At 34.1% G+C, this 10,640-nt stretch overlaps 1 non-coding gene across 1 annotated transcript; it reads left to right on the top strand.

Annotated features, from left to right (window-relative positions):
- Positions 1-7,606: 7,606 nt before the first annotated feature.
- LOC122007551 lies at positions 7,607-7,713 on the top strand. Its single transcript, XR_006119027.1, has one exon. It is a non-coding gene; the product is annotated as a small nucleolar RNA R71 (small nucleolar RNA).
- Positions 7,714-10,640: the final 2,927 nt, after the last annotated feature.

The following is a 10,640-nucleotide window of genomic DNA, read 5'->3' on the forward strand; positions in this document are numbered from 1 at the left end:
TTATTTTGATTAGTTAATTTATGAGTTGATTTTATTTGTTTTCCTTGTTGACAAGAATTACCAAACTTATTTTTAGGATTTCCTAATTTGGTAGACCCTTCACTAATCCATTTTTGTTTAATTTTAGTAAATTTCTGATATGGGTGTGAGCTAATCTCCTATGTCACAACCATGTATCTTCATCATGTGTTAAAAAACACTTGGGTAATGTATTAGGTAGATTAATTGAGTATATATTTTTATCTCTAAATCCTGTTAGCAATATATTAGTTGAATCATTGTAACTTATTAGGCATTCAGAAGAAAGAAATTTAAATTTAAATCCTGAATCACATAATTGACTTATACTAAGCAAATTATAATGAAAGTGTTCAATAAGTAAAATCTTTTTAATTGATATATTAGATTGTAATTGAATTTCACCTGTACCAATTACCTTTAGTTTACCATTATTTCCAAAGGCAACTGATCCTAGATTTTTGAACTTGATATTGGTAAATTTGTGTTGATCCCCAGTCATATGTCTGGAGCAGCCACTGTCCAAGATCCATTTATCTAAAACTTTGGATTCCTGCACAAAACGTAGGATTTAAACAAAAGTTTGGTTAAAGGATGAATTTAATTAAGGGGGTAAATTTTAGAATTTTATTTATATTGTTGATTTAATTGTATCAATAGAATACTTGGCTTGAATTAGTTTAATTAAGTTTGAATATTATTTAGTGTTTAAAATAATTTTAATTAAGTTTTTTTAAATTTAATTAAGTAATATTAACTAAGTCTTAATTAAGATTTAAATAATATTAAGCTTTAGAATTAAACATTTAATTAAGTTTTAAAATAATTTTAATTAAGTTTTTAAAATAAATTTAATTTTTTTTAAAAAATTAATTTTAACTATTTTTTAAAAAATATTTTTAATTATTTTTTTTAAAATAATTTTAATTATTTTTAAAAAAATTAAATTAGTTATGTTTAAAAAGAATTTTTAATTAGGTTTTTAAAAGAATTTTAATTAATTTTAAAATAATTTTAATTAAATTTTTAGAATAATTTTAATCAATTTTTTTTAAAAAAATTACATTAGTTAAGTTTTAAAATAATTTTTAATTAAGTTTTTAAAATAATTTTAATTAAGTTTTAAAATAATTTTAAGTAAGTTTTTTTGAATAAATTTAATTAAGTTTAAAATAATTTTTAATTATGTTAATTAAGTTTAAAATAATTGTTAATTAAGTTAATTAAGTTTAAAATAATTTTTAATTTTTTATTATGTTTAAAATAATTTTTAATTTTTAATTAAGTTTAAAATAATTTTTAATTTTGTTTTTAATTAAGTTAAAATATTTTTTAGTGTTTAATTAAATTTAAAATAATTTTTAATTAAGTTTAAGATAATTTTTTATTTTTTAATTAAGATTAATTTTTTTTAATTAGGTTAATTAAGTTTAAAATAATTTTTAATTATGTTTTTAAATGAGTTTAAAATAAATTTTAATTTTTTAATTAAGTTTAAAATAATTTTTAATTAAGTTAATTAAGTTTAAAATATTTTTTAATCAAAATAATTTTTAATTTTGTTTTTAATTAAGTCTAAAATAATTTTTTAATTAAGGTAATTAAGTTGAAAATAATTTTTTACTTTGTTTAAAATAATTTTTAATTAAGTTTAAAATAATTTTTAATTGAGTTTAAAATATTTATTAATTTTTTAATTAAGTTTAAAATAATTTTTAATCAAAATAATTTTTAATATTTTTTTTAATTAAGTTTTTAAAATAATTTTTAGTTTTTAATTAATTTTTGTTAAATTTCAAAAAAGGTTATTGAACTAATGTTAGATTCAAACTTAGCTTTGGGTTAATCAAACAATCTTCCTAAGGATAAGTTTCCAGTTCAGTGGCGAGGCATATGACCTTCTTGTGTATCAACGGTGGACCACTTGCTAAATACTTTCCAAAATAGTCCTACCCAAAAAACTTAATACTAAATTTTGATCTAATTTGCCCATGTTTGATTCGGGTAGTTTCGGTCAAATTTACTAAGTCTAGTGCACCAGGTAGAAGACACAAGATTCAGCCTAGACATGCCTTCGATAAAGTTTCCTTGGCGTACTATCATCCCAATTCATTACGGTGCTATGTTATAGGGTTTGGTAAATCTTTTTAACTAACCATTCTAGGCTAAGTAAACTAAATCTACTCCTAATCATGGAAAGTAGATTGATCAAGCTGGTTGAATCATTCTTCTACTTACTCCCCCTTAGTCATAGCTTAGATATGGTCTATCTAAGTAATGGATTTGACTCCTAGGAATCAAGTATAAATTTGGTTTGATTGGTTTAATTTAACATTTAATTGGAACCCATGCTTAGACTTAACTTTTAATATTTTGACTAATTAAGGGCATATATGGTTTATTTGTTTGATTTGGTTTATAACCATGTCCCGATTTGTTGTACACAGCTCGTTGCGATCCAAGTACCATATTTAGACACTTGGACCCCAGTTCGAACTTTTTCAACATTTTCTTGAGTTGCTCGACTTGTCCTTTCAAGTTAGAATTTTCCTCCTCAAGTTTTGCAACTTGAGTTGAAGTTCTGACTTGAACTTGGTTAGTTGAGTCACTCAAGTTAACTTGCTTCTTAAGGTGGACTATGCCCTTAAGTAGCAAGTTATTTTGCTTTTCAAAATTTGATAATTTTTTAAATAAACATTTAACAACTTTAACTAAATTTGACTTTGAATACATCGTTACCATATTTGGGCCTTCGGATGCGGATCCGTGGCTTCTCTCGGACTCGATGTCGACCTCGAAATCGCTGTAGTTTCTGGACTCATACTATTCCTCGAAATCAGATTCTTCATTTCTTGCCATAAAGGAAAGATAACTGGAATGCTTCAATTCTTCTGCATCAGATTCCTCGGAGGATGACTCGTTGCATGGAGGGGTTTCTTTCTTCTTATCGACTTGGGCCTTTCTTCTTTCCGATTTGGGCATTCATTTTTGAAATGCCCCTTCTTGTTGCATCCGTAACAAATCATTTCTGATTTGTTTTGCATCTAGTTGAGTGGTGTCTTCTTAGCACTTCTTCTGATTTTCTTTTTTGTCAATAATCTCCGAACCATGTTGACTGGTTCTTCTTCATTTGTTGAGTCAAAGTCTAACTCACTTTCGGACTCGATCTTTGTTCTTGATTTGGTTTCCTTTCTTGGACCTGCATACAAAGCAACTACTTTCTCGACATGGCTCACGTTAGATTGTTCGTGTAATTCCAATTCACAAAATAATTCATCTAACTTAAGAATTGAATGATTCTTAGAACCTTTGTAAGCATCTACAATTGATGCCCACAAAGCATTCCGCGAAAAAGTATTTACTGCGTACCTTATTGTGTCGTGATTCTCCAGATTGTGTCCGATCAGATGGAGGCAGTTGAGAATGTCCTTTAGTCGAGCATGTAGTAGCGAAGCCGTTTCTCCAAGAAGCATTTTAATGTTAAATAAATTGTTTAATAAAAGGTTTCTTTTATTTACCTTTGACTCATTGGTCCCCTCGTGTAGCTTTACCAGATAGTCCCACAGTTCTTTAGCGTTGTTGTAGGGGCCAACTCGGTTCAACTCCTCCATTGTGAGCCCGCACTGAATGGTGTTGATCGCCTTGTAGTTTAGTTGTGCCTTCTTGATCATTGGGGGAGTCCAGTCTTCTGGTTCTAGTGGTATTCCATCTTTTGTTAGAGGTGTGTAGCCTTTTAGTATTGTAAACTATAGTTCGATATCAGACTTAAGGTAGCACTCCATCCCGTTCTTCCAATAGCTGAATTTCTCCCCTTTGAATAGAGGGGGTCGGACGGTGATGTATCCTTCTTGGTAGGAATTTGACATCCTTGACTACAAGAGAAAATAACAAAATAAATTTCCAAGACTATCATCTTGGGATTAGTAGTGCTTGAGAAAGAAATAAGAAAAAGAAAGAGAATTCTAAAAGAAAAACAAAAGTAATAAAAATAAAAAGTTTTAAAAGTGCTTAGAAAAATGGTTAAATAATTTCATATCTATGAGGCTCTGATATCAATTGTTGGATCAAATGAGTGCGATAGAAAGGGGGGGGGGGTGAATATCGCGCTTTTAAAACTTTTCTTTTACTTGTTAAAAACAAAGTCGTGTAGCGGAAAAATAAAGAACAGTTCGGTTACTTGGTTCGAAGCCTAGGTCGACTCCTACTCCAAGGCCCGCGATCCTTGAGCGCACCGATGGGCAATCAACTAATACTCTTCTTTCGGAAAACCTCGAAAAGAAGTAGTGCGTACAATATGCAAGATAGTAACACCCTACTATCTTGTAAGAATTTAAGTACAATGCAAGCTTTTCTAACAGAAAATATACTGACAATAATTGATGACAAAGCTTGGTCGGCACTTCTGGATGGAGCAGCTTGCGAGTCGTAGAGCAGTAGCAGAAGCTTGCACAGAGATGATTTTCGAAGCAGAACTGAGTTACCCAGTCTTAGACCTTGAGCTCTCTTTTATAAGAATCGTCGATGTTTGGTCGACCGATCCCTAGGTTCGGTCGACTAAACAAACTCCCTTCCTTCTTGGGTGAGAACCGATGCTGATTCGATCTTTGATAATTAATGACCATTAAGGATTCGATCAACTGATCCCTTTGTTCGGTCGACCGAACTGGCTCTTTCCTTGTTCGTTGATATTTGCCAAGATTCGTATTTACTGTTCCTTTAATGTTGATCATTTGGTTGACCGATCAGTGTAGTTTCCTTCTGCTTCTGATCGTTGCTGATTGAATTGATCTATGCTGAGTCAACCTAGTTCGTTCGGTCGATCCCTGTGTTTGGTCATCCGATCAGGACATAACCTGCAAAACAGTGTTAGACAATATAATCCTACAAAGCAGTGTTAGACCAGCTATATAAAATACATGAGTAGTAATAATAAACAGTTCAACTATCTTGATCTCAACTTGGAAACCTTCCCGGTTTCTTTAGTTGGATCAGCGACCTTAGATTATTCCCTTTAGGAACCCAACCTCACTATTGCTCCTCCAGTTATTTACCTCAATCTACCTGTCAAACATTGATCCTCCAGATCTTGTTTGGACTTTTCACTTAGCCTTAATCGGCTCGCCAGGACTTTTCTTTTGAACTTTAGTCCTCCAGACCTCTCAATCACACTGCCAAGTGTCGGGTCCTCTCGACCCACTTGAACTTTCACTTGGGTTCCACGATCTGCTAAGACTTCTCCTGCCTAGCCTCCAGCTAGGTCTTTCCCAATTGAGAAAACAACCTGCACACTTAGGCAACTTGTTAGATCACAACAAGTTTTAACTTGAACCTTTGACAACATCAAAACTCAGGTTTGATTATGGTGCAACTTGCACCAACTTGTTCATGTCCTGCTATTGAAGATAGAAAAAAAATAGACCACCAAACATACTAGCACTAGTACCCTAAGAACATGATTCTAAATGAAAACGTGTGAAAATTTTTGTTATCAAACAAAGGCTATGCTCATTTTGTTTTACTAGAGATAGAAAAAACAAATCACTAAATATAAAGTGTAATTCATGACCTCTAGATAATGATCGTGCTAGAAATTTACACTTGGATAAGTCAACAGTAATAGTGTGGATAGTATAATTCAAAATGCCTCAAAACTTGAGACAAAACTAATCTAAGAAAACAAAGTGCAACAATTTATTATCAAAATCTAAACTATAACCCAACCCAACATATATGCATCTAAGTATGCATCACCCTAGACTTAAATTTTCCATTGTCCCAATGAAAACAAAGTCAAATAAGAGAGAGAGCTAAGGTTAAAGGAGATACCAAGTGAGACGTGCCATGTTAATGGATCAATCAAGTTCTGAAATTACTCCAGTATCCTCAAGCCTCCTAAACAATGTATCCTAAAAAAGAAGTATAGACAAGAAAAACTAAGTAAAGGAATTGGGTTAAGAAAAGAGAAAAGAAAATAAACTGAAATAATAATAAGAAAGAAACTTGGGTTGTCTCCCAAGAAGCATTTGTTTTAGGTCCTAAGCTCGACCACCTCATTAGACTCATCGAAGTCTCACTCTTGGATGGGTAAGATATTTCAACATCCTCTTACCAAAGACTCTTATTATGGAGAGAGCATTCAACATATGAGCTATAATGTGAAGTAACTCTTTCTCTATTGGCGTCTTCTTAAAAGTTCTTTCAGGTGGTCAAAGATGTTTCAAATTGAGCTTCCAATTTAAAAACTGCACCCAACAGAAAAAAAATCTCCCACAAGCATGTTATATAAGATAGAACCAGAACCATATCAAGATAAGATGAATAAGTAATAAAAATTGAATCACATCCAATAAATTCAATTATAGGTACCTCTATATAGTTTTCCAAAAGATCACAAGAAATACTAACCTTACTTTTCTGAGAGATATCTGAAACTTCTAAACATGTGGATGTGACTTCTTCTGAATCAAATGATGATTCGAACTCTAGCTCAGGTGTTGGTACAACTAAAGGTGGTGATTCTTAAGACTCTTCTAACTCTGAATAAGTCCCTACACATTGATCAACCACAGGTTCAATCCTTTCTATTCTCATAGTCTTTAAGGGTTGTGTGGGCAAAGGAGGTGATTCTTGAGATGCTACTTCCACAGCATAGCTTTCTACACTTCCTTCCATATCATTAACAATAACACGTGTAGTGAAGAATATTCCCACATCAACTATAGGAGAGTCAATAACTTCACTTGTAACATTTAGTTGATCTACCTCATCACATTCATCATCTGAAAATTCAATTCCACTACAATGCCCTCCCTGTAAACCAAGGAGGTAGATATGAAAACATGTTGACCACTACATTATCATTACACTCATCATCTGAAGAGTTCCCATATTTATAGACATCAAGAAATTTGCACTCAACCATATTGATAAGCGAAAATCTTCATCTTTGTTAGCCCCCACTAGCCTTTGTAGAAAAGGAATCCTAAGTGGAGGTCTTGGGAATGATTGAGCTTGTGGTTGTGGTTCAACTTGCTTATCTAGTGATGGTGTGATCAACCATTGAGAGAAAGGTACTTGTGGCCTTTGGACACTTTTTAGGGTAATGGAACTGAGTTTTTGTGGTATTATACTGTTCTTCTCCTCAATTCTATACAAGTCTTTTTCAAGAAGTTCTTCATGATTCTTGCCACTTCTCAACTTAATATCATTACAATATTCACTAGACTTTGTTTGGGTAGGAGGGAAGTTATGTTTGAACCATTTTGAAAATATGTTATCAATCTTTTCTTCCAACTATTTGAACCCCTCATTCTGTGACTTGTGATTTTCAAAACTCTTGGATGGTTGAACTGCATTTTGTTTGGCAGGCTCTTTTGCCTTCATGGCTTGCACCTCTGAAGTTCTCAGGGGAAATTCCATCCAATTTCTATCTGACCATTCATGAAGGTTCACTGTTACTTGATCAATTAATATATATGCTTCATCCATACTTTTGTTCATAAAGGAGCCTCCAGCTAATGAATCCAATAAAGATTTATCTGAAAAAGAAATTCCCACGTAGAATATATGCAATTGCAGGCACCTTTCTAAACCATGATGAGGACACTGCCTTAATAAATTTTTGAATCTCCCATATGCTTCAAATAGCGATTCTCCATCTGGCTAAACAAAACTTGTAATACACTTCCTCATAAACATTGTTTTTCTTGGAGGGAAAAAATGATTTAGAAATTGCTACTCTAATTGTTTCTAATTTGTGATGCTTTGAGGACGAAGAGAATAAAACCAATTCTTCACCCTATCCTTGATACTAAAAGGAAATATCATCAATCGAATGGCATCCGCTAAGATACTCTCATAGTTTACCTTATCAAAAAGCTCCAAGAATGTCTCAAGGTACAGATATGGCCTTTCTGATACCTCCCCTCCAAATTTATTACCTTGTATCATAGTAATTATTTGTGGATCTAGTTGGAAACTCTTTGCTTCAATATGAAATTGTACAATCAAAGATAAAAAAACTTGTAGAAATGGGTGCAGAGAATTCTCTTAATGGTCAGCTTGACATGTTAGTACTCATAGTGTCTAAAAAAAAATATGAGAAAACATAGAAATGTAGAATTAAAGACAAGAAGGAAATGCAGTAATGAAAGATAAAGAATAAAGAATATAAGAATTAAAGAATTGTCTAGAAAAACATAAATGTAAACTAACTAGATTCAAACACACAATTCTTGGCAACGACGCCAAAAACTTGATGTGATAAACCGCAAGCGCACGATCGTCGTCAAGTAATAAAATTTATAAATCGATCCCACGAGGACTACAAATTAAATGCTAATTGGTTTTAATGTCACGCCCCAGGGGAGTCCCTGCCAGAGGAAATTTTGATAGCATCTCCCCTGTACGGGTGACAATTTGATACTTGACTAAATATGTAAAATACGGTACCCAAATAATAAGGTTATTGGAGAAATAGTATTATTTGATTTTTTCGGAAATTTTTCGGGATTTAAACGGAGTCCGTATGACCCATTTTGAGAGGATGAATTCGAGGTACAGAGGAGGCCTGTTTGGAACACCATTTAAGTGGGGGTTAATTAAGGAGAAAATTTAGAGTTTAATTAAATTAAACCTAAGTATTTAATTAAGCCCTAATTCCTTATTCTTTCCTTCTTTCGTCGATTTCTTTCCCCTCACGCGAGTCTTTCCTTTCTCCCGAGCCCTCTCTCGATTTCTCCTCGCCCGATCGCAGATCGCCGCGGGCTCACCGCTAGCAGCGTCTTCTCCTCTAGCGTGCCTCGGCCAAGCCTCCATTCTCTCTCTCTCTCTCTCTTGCTTGTAGTGATGCCTTCATCACGCCTTCAGCGTCGATCAACGGAGCATCCTTCGACGTCGATTAGCAGAGCATCCGTCGGCGCAGATTCGGTCGCTAATGGCCCTTCTTCGGCCTCCGATGAGAGTGACCGATTCCCCTTTTGTGCGCCACCAACCGACGTGTAGATCGGCGCCAGCCCTAGTTGCGAACCTCTGGTGCTCACCGGAAGCTGTGCGCGCGAGCCGGAGACAAGGGTGGGTTTCTTGAGCCTTTCTCCAATCCATCTCCTTCTTGCGCTGGTACTGACCACTGAGCCCCAATGCGGGCAATTGCTAACTCCTATCGCCATGGCTAGCCGTCGCCCTATTCCTTACGCACCTGTGCCCTAGATCGGACCCCTCCACTCCGGTCAACTGATGCCGGTGACTATAGTCTTACTTCAGTTGTGCTCCCCTCATCAAGAAGTTGACAATGGATAGGTTTTGGCTACTTGTGGCTTGTTGCAACCACTGGACATCTGTTTTGATCATCATGCTGCTCAAGATTCAATGCTGGTCCTTTCTTGGTGATCAGAAGGCAGTTTTGGTGAAGCTATTGGGGTTGCTGTGTGTTATTGAGTAGGTGATGCATTCCGATTAGGTAACATTATCTAATTGGATCTTTTCGTTCAAATCTAAGTAATTAAATGTTGTTGAGGTTGATATAAATTTATATCTGATTTAGGGTGATTGTTTGGATGGTAGTGGCCAAATGACTTCGACGGTGAACCTCTTCAGTTGAGAGTGATGGAGAAATCATCCAACTCGGATTTAGGGCTCTTGATTTGCTGTGTGATCTTTCTTTAGCTAAGGATTGAAAGAAGGGGGTTGTTAAAGTTGGTTTTCATGGTAAGCACAGATCTGATCCATAGATATATTGATATAGGTTTTAGAATGTGTCATTATGTAGTGGATTGGTAATTAAGGGATGAATTTAGAAGGGTTTCCCTAACTAGATTGGGTAGTTTATTAGCTATTTGTTACCTATGTAATTAGCTAAATATATTATGTGATCGCAGGACTTTGTTTTGAGGCGAGCGTCTCGACGTGGGATTGATTTATCTAGCACGATCGACAGATTTAAGGCGGGTATTTCCTCCTTGGCTCTATGTAGATTTTTATTGAGCTTAGTGCATGGTTTTATATGGTGGATTAGGTTGTTTTTCCTTATATTGTATTTGTTGGTTGCCTTCACTACAACAAAAACCCTCATAGACATCGGTTTTCCATCGGTGTCTATTTCATTTTCGACCGATGTCTATGAAGCCGATGTAAAAGGTCTACCATTTTAGACATCGGGTTAAAACCGGTGTAGTATCACTTAACGACACCGGTGTTCGAATCGGTTATTAACTGGTGTAGTATGACTTAACGACATCGTTTCATCAACGGTGTAAAACCGATGTAATATTATATGTTAATAACACCAGTTTTGGCAGCGGTATACGACCGATGTAATATTAGTTAATAACATCGATTTTGCAGCGGTGGAAAATCGATGTAAAATCGATATTTTTTAACAGCACATTGATTTCCAAAACAATGAATACAGTAACAAAAAAAAGTACACAAATATTCTTCATTCAACAGTATCTATAAAATACACAAATATTCACAAATTACATAAATAATCTTCTTACAACAGTATCCATAAAATATACAAACATTCTTTTTACATCAAAAGCTAATAGATATCAGAATCAAGGTAGAACATTCTTTTAACAACACATCAAGGTAGAACCGCACTTCAAATGTAAGCTAGCATG

The sequence above is a fragment of the Zingiber officinale genome, chromosome 7B (assembly GCF_018446385.1).
Source record: "Zingiber officinale cultivar Zhangliang chromosome 7B, Zo_v1.1, whole genome shotgun sequence".
In the NCBI taxonomy this organism is placed as follows: Eukaryota; Viridiplantae; Streptophyta; class Magnoliopsida; order Zingiberales; family Zingiberaceae; genus Zingiber; species Zingiber officinale.